Source organism: Chiloscyllium punctatum, chromosome 9, assembly GCF_047496795.1.
Source record: "Chiloscyllium punctatum isolate Juve2018m chromosome 9, sChiPun1.3, whole genome shotgun sequence".
NCBI classification, from domain to species: domain Eukaryota; kingdom Metazoa; phylum Chordata; class Chondrichthyes; order Orectolobiformes; family Hemiscylliidae; genus Chiloscyllium; species Chiloscyllium punctatum.
In genome coordinates this window covers 69138175-69151202 of record NC_092747.1, presented here as the reverse complement: position 1 = coordinate 69151202, position 13028 = coordinate 69138175, and positions in this window count along the sequence as shown.

The following is a 13028-nucleotide window of genomic DNA, read 5'->3' as shown; positions in this document are numbered from 1 at the left end:
AAATTGATGTTCCAGGCAAATGCCTTCCTGATGAAGGGCTTTTGCTCAAAACATTGATTTTCCTGCTCCTCAGATGCAGCCTGACCTGCTGTGTTTTTCCAGTATCACACTCTCGACTTAAACCTCCAGCATCTACCATCCTCACTTTTGTCTTGGGTCAGGGTTGCATGTCGGGTGGAGCAGTTACAGGTGTGAAGTGGTAGTGTCAGGTCCACAGGGTCAGGAGATGCTCAGGTTGGGATTTATCAGGAATAGGAGTGATATCGATGTAAGTGCCAGCAGTGAGTCATGGGTTCAACTTAATAGTTACCCAGGAATTAGAGCAGGTGTGATTTCTTCTAACTTTGCATGGGTAAGCTTAAATGAGTTGGAACTTTTGAACCCTCAAACTTAACTTCGAATTGGGCACTTTGTTTGGAGGGCTTCAGATATGTGATTGCCTGAAGAAAATTTCAACTTCCTCGGTGGACTGTTTGGTTAAGCTCTGAGTCGAGGTTATCGTTTTCAGTAGGGTTAGGACAAACTAGGCAAAGGTGAGGGAGTGGTGGCAGTTGTTGGACCCAGAACAGGATAAGCATTGAGGGCTGTATCAGGTCCAGCAGAGTCAGATCAGGAAAGAGGTGGGGATGGCATTAATACATGGGTCCAAAGGGCTAGATCACAGCATTAACTACCCTTTAAAAAGTAACCCATTGGCTGTAAAACAGTTTGGGGTATCATTAAGTTCTGAGAGGCCCAATACAAATGCTATCTACTTTCATGCCTTGGTGTGGGACTTAGACCTTATCATCTTCAGACTCACAATTATTCAAAACAATTCCCCATAGTTCTTGATGATGCAAATAGTGTTTTCAAATATCCTCACCTATCTTCTACATCGTCATATGATCAATGTTCTGTTTGTTTTGAGGTTCTACCAGTCAACTTCACATTAGTTAGCAATCTGGAAACTCTGCATAGATGTCAATATGATGTCATATGTATCGGCATTTTCATGGTATACCAAAAAGAGGGCATTTCACTTAGTTTGTAAATGAGATGTGTGCGCCAATATAATTATATACATGATGACAGCATTGTTGCTTTGACTACACAAGCAGAGGCATTTAACAGTGGCTGAAGTCAAAACAATGTTTTAAAAATAAAATCAGAAATGCATTAAGAAGTACACATAGTGCTTATAGAAACATACTTATTCCCTTAATTGTGAAAGAATATCTTTGTGAGAAAGACTGTTCCAAAAACTGAGCCCATCTAAAGTAAGGCTAATGGTTCTTTAATGAGAAAATTAATCTTTGGAAATTTATATACAATTAACTTGACCCACTTCAGTTCTGTTGTTACCAGTTGAGTACTCAGATCTTAAGTCCACAGGTCAACCTGAGAGGTCAAACTACATTTGTTATTATTTGCAAATTGTGACCTGATTGACTCAACTAAAACTCACATGAAAACAAATATTCATGAATGTGCAGATGAATTGTGATTTACATTTGTGACAAGATGGACAGCAAGAATTTCATTAAATATGTACAATGGAATAGAGAAGCTGAAGTTAACATAGACCCTCTAGAGAATGAGGCTGGGTAAATGATGAAGGGGAACCAGGAAATGGAATAGGAGTTCAATAAATACTTTGCATCAAACTCCACAGTAATAGATGCTAATATCATTCCATAGCAAAAGGATAAGAAGAAAGAAATAAGTATCACTGGAAAATATATGCTAGAGAAACTTAAGATCAATAAATCCCCTGGGCCTGATGGGATATATTCTAGGATATTAAAAAGAAATCGCTACAGAGATAATGGATGCACTAACAGTAATCTTCTAAGAATCCTTAGATCCTCCCAACATAACAGCTTTATTTAAAAAGGAAAGGAGACAAAAAAACAGGTAACTGTAGGCCAGTTATTGGGAAAATATGATAAAGGATGGCAAGGCAGTTAAAATTCATAATATGATCAAGCAGAGTCTGCATGGCTTCATGAAAGGTAAATCATGCCTGACAAATTTATTAAAATTCTTCAAAGGGGTAACAAACAGGATGGATAAAGGGGAAATAGTAGACACAATGTATTTGTGGGGATTTTCAGGAAGTGCTTGATAAGGTACCACACATTAAGTTACTTAATAAGATCCTAAGAGCCCCTGGCATTGGAGATAGTAAAACAACATGGATGGAGGAGTGGCCAACTAATAGAAGACAGAGACTTGGAATAAACAAGGCATTTTCAGGATGGCAATCTGTAACTCATAAAGTGCGCATTGCTGGGGCCACAATTACTTACAATATATGTTGATGATTTAGCTGAGGAAAGTGAATGTACTACAGCTGAGTTTGTAAATGACACAAAAATAGGTGGAAAGGTAAGTGGTGAGTCTGCAGAGGGATATAAACAGATTAAATAAATGGGCAATAATTTGCCAGATGGAATAGAATTTGGGAAAATGTGAGGTTATACATTTTGGCAGAAAGAATAAAGAACCTGAATAGTGTAAAATTGAGAATTGTTGCAGAAAGCTACAGCACAGGGGGATTTGGGAGTGACTGTGCATAAATCATAAAAATGCTAGCATGAAAACTCAGCAACTAATAGGGAAGGCAAATGAAATGTGGGCCTTTACTTCAATGGAAATATAGTGTAAAAATAGGATGGTCATGCTACAAATATACAAGGCATTACTCAGACCACATAAGGAATGCTATGAACAGTTTTGGTTCCCTTATTTAAGCAAAGATATATTTGCATTTGAGGCAGTCTAGAGGAAGTTTGCTAGGCTGCTCCCAGGCATGGAGGAATTGTTTTATGAGGAGAGGTTGAGTTGGTTGGCTCTACTCATTGGATTTTGGAAAAATAAAAGGTAATTTTATTGAAACATATAAGATTCATAGGAAACTTGTCAGACCTGCTTAGTTTTTCCAGCAATTCTTTTTTGTTCTGATTTCCAGCATGTGCAATTCTTTGGTTATTTGTTTAGCATATTAAATGGGTCGCCAGTGTGACTCTAGCAGGCCTCCCAGTAACCCTGTGGTTAGTTCTTGAAATAATTGAGAGAGCTACTGGCAGGAATCAAACCCACGAATGCACAAATTCTGCAGGCAGATTTTTATCAACATCTCAATTTTTGAAAGTTCCTTCATATTCTCTAAATATGTTTTAAATTCATATTCTCATGTTCAATCTTCAATCAGAAATGAACATATGATGCACCACAATTGCTTTCATGGATAAGTACAGAGACTGTATTGCATTGACATTTTACTAAACAGTGAGAGTGTGGAAAATACAACAAATACAGAAATTTTTAGCTTGTAAGTGAGCTTGCTTATGAATAGTATCTGACTCATTTACTTACAGTTTGCAGCAGATTCAATGCTAGAAATCAAATCAATGTGATGAAAGCTGGTATGTGAAAATATCTAACCTCATGTAAATAAACAAAAGGAATAAAACAACTAATGATCAAGGACTTACTTAATTTAACATTTAAGGCTTAATTTTGCAATGTGTGGAGCTTTTCTGGCAACAAATGTAGGTCAGGCCAAAAATAGAACAAATTCATTTGATAAACAGAGGGTATATTAATGGAAAATTGGCTCCATGCAGACTGAAACAAGAAGTACTGTTAAATTACATCCTGTTACAGACTACACTGAAAAGAATCACCAAGGCAACTTTCAGAAAAGGGTTCCAATTCTGCTGGATATTTATTTAACATAGCTACCTGAACAATGTTGAAAAAGAATACACGATGAATCAATCCTAGGATGTACCTCAAGAAGCTTAATATTGGCCACCAATTGCCCTGGCAATGTGGTTCAAAATTAAAAGGACTGAAAACTGCAACCATAGGAAAAACGTGTACTTCCTCTATACTCTACCAAACCTGATCTCAGCCCCACCTCAGCTCCTCCACGGTTTCAAAATGAATAGACTGTTTGTTAAAATGTGATTCTAAATTAGCAGAAATTTTCTCTGATTAAGTATCATGGAGACCAAACTATTGACAACTGCATTCCGAAAATGCCATCTTTGGCCAGCTCCCTGTCAACTGGCTGAAACTGAGCTAGTCTGTTCACAATCTTGGTGTAATAGTTGACTCCAAGATGAACTTGTGATCACTAAAAGCACATATTTTCACCTCTGTTAATTGCCAATCTTTATCCCACTTTGGCTCATCCATCACTGAAACCTGCATTCATACTTTTGTTACCTCGAGATTTAGCTATTGCAATATATTCCTAGCTGTTCACCCACATTCTATCTTCTGTAAACTTGAGGTCAATTCATTAACTTGCTCTAAGTGACATTCCCCAATCACCCCTGTACTCATTGAACTACACTATTGGCTCCCAATAAGCAACATCTTAATTTTAACATTCTCAGTTTTGTTTTCAAACCTCCTCATGGACTTACCTCTCCTTTTCTTTATGATCTCTTCTATGCCCACAACCCTCTGCGATATCTTTTCCTACCAAGTTATGATCTGTTTTGATTTTGATTGGTTCGCATTGGTGGCCATGTCTTCATTTGCCCAAATCTTAAGCTCTGGAATTCCCTCCTGCAATGTCTCTGTTTCTACAGCTTTCCTCTCTGCTCTAGATACTTCTTATTCCTTACCTTTTGAACCAGGATTTTGGCTATTCACACTACTGCTGTCTTTTGTAACTCAAATTTGCTGCCATGAAAGACCTTGCATCATTTTATTCCTTTAGTATTGCTATATAAATACATTGTTGTTGCCGTTGATGTTCTTCAACCAAAACACTTCTGCCAGAATATTAATAAGGTAAGTTGTGCCATTAACAAAGCATTTAATAAGCACTGATGCCATTTAATTGGCAACATCTAACTGCCTACCCAGAAACTCACCTCACCGCTTGTCAAACCATAAGAGATGGCACAAAATGCCCCTGATGTCAAGGTAGGCCTTGCTGAACTTACTTGATTCTGCTCCAAGTCTCCCCTTCAGCCCCCTATCAGATTTTGCCTGTAGTTACCCAGTGGCACAATGACATAATGGTTCACACTGCTGCCTCATAGGACCAGGGACCCAGGTTTGAGTCCAGCCTTGGGTGACTGTGTGGAGTTTGCACATTCTTCCAATGTCTATGTGGGTTTCCTCTGGGTGCTCTGGTTTCCTCCCACAGTCAAAACATATGCAGGTTAGGTAGTTTGGTCATGCTAAATTTCCCGGTAGTGCACAGGGTTGTGCAGGCTTGGTGGATTAACCATGGTAAATGCAGGTTATGGATATAGGTTGTGATGTGCTTCAGAGGGTTAGGGCAGACTTGATGGGCTGAATGGTCTCTATCTGAACTGCAGGGATTCTATGAATTACAGTAAGCTTTAATCTCACTAATGTTGCCTGACAAGTTATTTTCAATTAAGTAGGCCACAGTCCTCTGAAGTCTCAAATGTTATGTCAGAGCTGGAGATATTTTTGGACTGTTCCAAATGCAGGGCATATTCCCATGACAAATTTAGACTTCCAAGGAAAATCCCTAGTAGTCACAGTGTTTTGATTTCTGAAGAGTCCTGTAATGCTACTTTCACAGGACATCTGGAGACCAGAAGATCTGGGCTATATAATCAAATCATGTAGTCGGTAAAAAAAAGGCATTTTAACCAAATTAAAGAATAACAATATTCTCTGCTTTAAAACTTTACATAACTCCATCACCACCAAAGTTTCCAAAAAACAGTGGCGATTTGCAAAACGTTCTTTTGCTCCCAAATTAGATGATATGACTTACAATATCATATCAATTATCATATCAATTGTCTGCCAACCACAACGTGAACAGCTGCAAATGAGGATACCAATTCCATTCTATGGATTATCCTGAAGCTTCCGAATTATAGTATTCATTTTCACATTGCCATTTACTTTAGACCAAGACCACATTTAAAATAAATTATATTACGTCTGAAGCAGTGGATGTAACATTAAGAGAATGTCCAGGTCTTGGGAGAACATTCTGAAGTGGTCAATATTGAAGAAATTCCAAAAAGGATTCTATTATCTTTCAATACATTCCATGATACAACAAATAGATGTAAGGATCATTTCTCAAGACTCATTTACTAAAAGTACAGACAATAGTCACACCAAGATAGTGTTTTACTCCCCATGTATTAATAACTTTGATTATTTACATGCTAATTTTAATGGAATCTTCATTTTTTGCAATGCCAAAGCTAGAGTCCACATGAATTCTAATAAAGAAACCTAAACTGTTAGTGATTTCTGACAATGTTACAAGTCTCTATAACACAAACATCACAATCCTTTGAGAATGAAGGCAATGAACTGAAAGTAATTTTCTTTTCTTTCTACATTACACTAGGGAAAGGTTAAAACACCAACTTGAAGAAAGGAAATTCTTTCAGTTGCAACAAAGGATATCAGAGCTGTGTCTACAGCTGCTGGAACAATAACAGAATGATTAAACACTATCTCTGGGGATAGATAAGATAGCTAAAAAGAAGAATGAAATCCTTCAGAAGACCCAAATTCTGGAAATGAGGACTTCTCTACTACTCAAGAAAGACAAAAACATCTTTTACTGTGTATAGTGATGTCATTTACTATACTTGTTTCAACTCAAGGTTGCTCCTATGAAGATAATAACATTTGTAAACTCCAACTGAAAGGAAGATTATACCATTGTTAACAATGCAATAAACATTTACACTAGGAACAAAAGGAATGCCTGCACAGCACTCTGGTCTGCAAATTTATTGGAAAATTAATCAATGGTGGTACGTTCAAAGTCTGCATACTAGTCTTAAACTTGTCCAAGGGTTTGGACTGACTAGATATTGAGGGCTTAAGTTATACAATTCCCTTCACTTTTTTTATATTTCCTTCTTTAAAAGATGATAATTGTTCTGAGGTTGATCTCTATAATTAACAAAAGCTTGCTTTTCCAGGATATTCTTTTGCACAGATAAACTAAGATTGCCCAACAGTTTCCATTCCAGATGTGAGACCATTACATGTTGATTGTAGATTGCAGACCTTGGAATAGAGTTTCTGAAGTGGAGACTGATTCACAGGGCACTGAGTTGACTCCAGTTACTTCTGCAATTGCTGCAGCAAGAAGTTTCAAAGTCACATTAGCATTTACACTTAACAAAGAGTGATGATTAAGACTGAGAGACAAAGCATCAGTGATCTCCCTCCCTCACAGTGAAATACAGCTGATGTATGCCTCTCACCTTCTGCATTTCAAAATTGAATGGAAGATGGTCATAAAATTCTTAGCCTCCATCATGGCTTTGCATGCAAAAAAAAGACATGCCCACCAGTGTATTCAATTTAAAATTCATTTTCTGTCTTAACCATGATATTTGTATATCACATTCAACTTGTGGGCTTATTTAATCAAAGGACCAAAGACCTGCAGTGGGTCCATTAAAACCTTTAAGAGGAAGTCATCTTGCCCTTCAATTTCCTCCAATCTTTTGATACATGCGGAATGTTTATTCTGTCTCTAACATCTTGTGCTGCTGATCCAATTCAGAGATGATTTTTTTTCCTGGCATCAAGATCCTTTCTACTATTTAATAAAGTTCCCACTGAGTTCGAAGGCCCCAAGGCCAGGACCAAACGGCTGTGTCCAACTGACCCTTAATAGCATCATATGCACACTGTTTCCTTCCATGTATTCCACTTGTGAACTTCCTGAGTGACTTTTCCTTCTCATATCTGCAAATAAATCTAATCTACAGTGATCCATTACTCTCTGTGAGTGAATGATTTTTCCTGAAATTTGTCAGCACTGTGTGGGGTTTTGCTGTCTGCAACTCAGTGACTTGCTTGACATTAAAGTCCTTTGCCTGCTGCACCATAAAACAGTTTGTTGTCAGACATTTCTGCCCTTTGGTAGTCAGATTGCTGGACTGGCCTCATTACTGACAAACTGCACCATGCTGCCATTGGGCCTCTTTGCAGAAACTCACTTGCCAACTGGCAGCAGTTCTGTGGATCTAGTTGCCACTTGCCCCAATGTAATAAGATCAGGTCCTGGGTTGTTGATTGAAGATGAATGATGTAAGTAAACATCAACAATATCTTTTGAGTACAAACTATAAAATATAATGAGAGTAAGGTCCTAATTCCATGCATTCCAACATCATTATGAAAATGGTCTGTAGAAATTATTAGTAAAATTATCAATCACATTCTATTCCACAACATATACGATTGAATTCTACGAGCCATATTTCAATTATGTGATGCACTGTGCCAGTATGTGGCATTTAGCCACAATTGTAATTATTGTTCATCAAGGAAAAGGAAAAAAATATTTAAATTGATGCAGTATCTTAATGCAACTCTTAGGAATGAATTAAAGCGCTCTGAATACAATTATGACTTTGAAAGGCAGAGATGGTGCTTGTAGACTAATAAACAATAAAGATACAAAACGTAAGTAACTGCCTATAGTACAGGCTATTGAACATTGATACTGCTTACATGGAACAGCTTGAAACCAACTGGAGTGCAATTATTATTTTTAAATAGGAATAGGAAATGTCAGTGAAATAGAAGCTTTCCTTTGAATTTGAAGTTTGCAATCACAATCCTATTGAATGCTGCAATAGACATTAGATGGTTCTATACTATACAATGCCAAATGGTACAGAATATTTATAATGATACATCCTGAATTACAGAAAAGGATAGCTTGTATTTGTGTATTACCTTTTATATTCTCAGAACATGCTAAACATTTTAGATATAATGAACTTTTGTTGTAGTAGACAAACATCACAGATAATCTGCACACATTTCCATAGACAAAAACTAAACAATTGAACAAATGATCAATTGCTTTTTTTATACAAAGTTGAACAAGGAATATACTTGGCTCCAAAACGGGACAAATTCTTCATTTTTTTTAAAGTGCCTTGGGATCTTTTCTGTCAACTTGAACTGGAAGATAATGCCTCAGCAGAATTTTTGGACTCAGACTTTTGCTGTCAAGGTGGGTAGCATGAAATAGGATCTTTTCCCAGTTTGCTACACCCACCTCAGGACTCAGGAGCAACTCCTCCTTTCAATCATGTTGGGACAGGGATAAAATGATGGGGGGCACTGCAGCCGTTACTGTGGATGGAGGAACTAGATTGGTATGTATGTGTAAATAACATCACAGATTAACAGGTTTTATTTTGTCCTTTCATGGGATGTCAGTGCTACTGGCACGTCCAGCATTTTGTTGCCTATCCTAATTTCCCTTGAACCAATGGGATTTTCAAGCCATTAGAGATGGCAATAAGAGTCAATCACATTGTTGTTGATCCTTGATCACAGACAATGCAAGGATGCTAACCTTCTTCCTGAAAGAATATTACTCAACCAACTGAGTTTGGTAGTTTCTTGGTAACTACTAGATGGTAGGTTTAAGGTTGCCATAATTGAAACTAGCTTTCAATTCCAAATGTTATTAGTCATAATGAAAATGGGAATGCATAGAAATAGAAACAATCTAGTGACTTGAAAAAATTGGTTAGGGTTTTTGAGGTGAGAGGTTGGATTAATGAACTTGTACCCAAAACTGGCAGTGTATAACTAGCAGCCAGGACCGAATGGCCGTGTCCAACTGACCCACGGGCCCACAGCCAGGACCGAGCGGCCGTGTCCAACTGACCCACGGGCCCACAGCCAGGACCGAGCGGCTGTGTCGAACTGACCCACGGGCCCACAGCCAGGACTGAGCAGCTGTGTCGAACTGACCCACGGGCCCCATGGCCAGGATCGAGTGGCTGTGTCGAACTGACCCACGGACCCCACAGCCAGGACCGAGCGGCCGTGTCCAACTGAACTCCCAGTGCCCACAGCCAGGACCGAGTGGCCATGTTCAACTGAGCTCAGGGCCCCAAGGTCAGGACCGTGCGGGCTGTGTCCAACCAAGCTCAGGGCCCCAAAGCCAGGACCAAGCGGCTGTGTCCAACCAAGCTCAGGGCCCCAAAGCCAGGACCAAGCGGCCGTGTCCAACCAAGCTCAGGGCCTCAAAGCCAGGACCGAGCGGCCGTATCCAACCAAGCTCAGGGCCCCAAGGCCAGGACCTCGCAGCCGTGTCCAACCAAGCTCAGGGCCCCAAAGCCAGGATCGAGCAGCTGTGTCCAACCAAGCTCAGGACCCCAAGGCCAGGACCTCGCGTCCGTGTCCAACCAAGCTCAGGGCCCCAAGGCCAGGATCGAGCAGCTGTGTCCAACCAAGCTCAGGGCCCCAAGGCCAGGATCGAGCAGCTGTGTCCAACCAAGCTCAGGGCCCCAAGGCCAGGATCGAGCAGCTGTGTCCAACCAAGCTCAGGGCCCCAAGGCCAGGACTGAGCGGCCGTGTCCAACCAAGCTCAGGGCCCCAAGGCCAGGACGAGAGGCCGTGTCCAACCAAGCTCAGGGCCCCAAGGCCAGGACTGAGCGACCATGTCCAACCAAGCTCAGGGCCACAAGGCCAGGATTGAGCGGCCGTGTCCAACTGAGCTCAGGGCCACAAGGCCAGGATTGAGCGGCCGTGTCCAACTGAGCTCAGGGCCCCAAGGCCAGGACCAAGTGGATATTTTTACTGGGGATTGTGAGGGAGGGGGATGTTTTTACTTGGGGGGAATGATGCGAGAGGGGGATGTTTTTACGTGGGGGAATGGTGTGGGAGGGGGATGTTTTTACGTGGGGGGTGATAAGGGAGGGGGATGTTTTTACTTGGGGAGTGATGAGGGAGGGATATGTTCTTCCTAGAGGGGCATTGAGAAACTCTGGTTTCAAACCTCTGCTGCCTTGTGGTCATGCCCACTTCGGGAGTAAGCCCTGAGGACACATCTGGAGCTGGAGTCCCTAACGCTTTCCAACATTGACTTCAACTCGGTCTGGCAACTCTTACGACACACTGGTGCCAAGCTGTAACGGCACTTGGCCCTCCCTTGAACAACATCAGTGGTATGGATAGGGGAGACCTGCTGCATGGGCAACTGCTTCTATTCCATACAACCTTGTCCAGGCCTGCGTCCTGCAGAGGACTGTCCAGCATCGCCTCACCACAATAGTGCAACACCGAAAGCAGCAGTCTACTGGTTATAAGCTTGCACTTGATTGGTGTAGAGCAAGGCACCAGGGGCTGCTTTTGACCGAGGAAGAGGTTATCGTGCCTCACTGGACAGCTCCTGCCCACCCCAAGCAGGACAGCCCTCAGCCAATTAGGTGCTGTCCTGCCACCATCCGCCCACTCCACTGGGTGATACAAGTAGCCCGAACTCCAGACTGTAAACCCTGCAGCTAGTACAACAATAAGACAAAGAGAAAAGCCAGCACTCAAACCAGGAATATATGGACCATACCCACTGGTATATCAGATGACCTTCAGAAGATCAGCGACACACACAAGACAGCAGTGAGTAACAATGAACTGCTGAGTCTCCAAGTGAACATTGCAATACTCCAAGAGATAACCCTCCACAGAATCAGGAACCCTATGGGAGAGAGACTATACCTTCTGTTGGCAGGTGAAGGGCTCAGACAAGACCAGAGAGCATGGAGCCAGCTTTGCTGTTAAGAGCGCAACGCTGAAGATGTAGAGCCTAGCGAGAATGGGATGGAACAGACTTTCTCACTCTGACTCTGTACATTCGGCAAGCCTGTCAACCTTGTCAGTGTCGATGTTCCAACCCCCTATTCTACACAAGATGCAAGCGACGAGTTCTAAAACCAGCTCTCGATAATAATATAGGGGATCCCAAGTCAGGAACAGCTGCTGCTATAGGCGACTTCAATGCCACAGTGGGCTCCAACCATGACTCCTGGCCAAGCTGCCTGGGGCAGTATGGGATTGGCAGGATGAATGACAACAGGCAGCAACTGCTCGAGCTTTGCAAGCTCCATGAATTGTGTGTCACCAAGATCTACTTCCAGACCAAAGCTCAGCACAAAGTGTCTTGGTAACAACCCCAGTCTAAACACTGGCAACAGATCAACCTGATCATTACCAGATACCACCATCTGAGAAACGTGCGCATGATTCGCTCCTTTCAGAGTGCCTACTGCGACACGGATCACTCTCTGCTTTGCTGCAAGATCAGACTTCAGCCAAAAAAGCTGCACTACGCCAAGCCTCCAGGCATGTAGCACATCGATGCCAGTAAGACCCAACATCCAGACAAAGTGACGGAGTTCATCAACTCACTGGAAGATGCACTCTTTGCAGACCCACCAGAAGGAGATGTTCAGCAGAGATGGGACTATCTCAGAGACACTATCCACAGCACTGCACTCAAGGCCTTCGGGAAGAAACAGGGTAAGACATAGGACTGGTTTGAAGTGAACTCAAGTAAGCTCACCACTGCCATCAAGACAAAGCATGTTGCACTACTACAACACAAACGCCACCCTACCCAGGAAACACTGCAAATGCTAAGGACAGCAAGAGGCAAGGCCCAGAAAACAACCAGACGCTGCACAAATGATTACTGGCTACAACAATGCGAAAACGTTCAGTCATCATTTGACACAGGCAATATCCGTGGAGTGCAATGTTGTGGTCTCTCATGTCTTACTGTACTGATCTCTCTTTCCAGTACTGATGCAGTAATTCATGCAGGCAGTTTAGCAGGATGCCCTTTATGCACTTGATGGCCTCTGGTGGAATGCCATCCAATCCTGGTGCCTTCCCAGTGGGCAAGCTATTGATTGCTTTACTTAGCTCTTCAGCAGTTGGCAAAGTATCCAGTTCCTCCATGACAGGTAGGTGTTCCACAGCGTCTGGCTCACTGTCCGAGATACTGTTTTCTCTCTGGAGGAGACAAAGAAAACTTTCTGTCCAACCCAGAGGAAGACAGCACCATTGAAAACAATAACAGACGAGACTATCAAAGACAATGGCAAGCAGATGGAGAGATGGGTGGAGCATTACTCCAAACTCTACTCCAGAGAAAACAGCATCTCAGACAGTGAACCAGACGCGGTGGAATACCTGCCTGTCCTGGAGGAACTGGACGCACTACCAACTGCTGAAGAGCTACC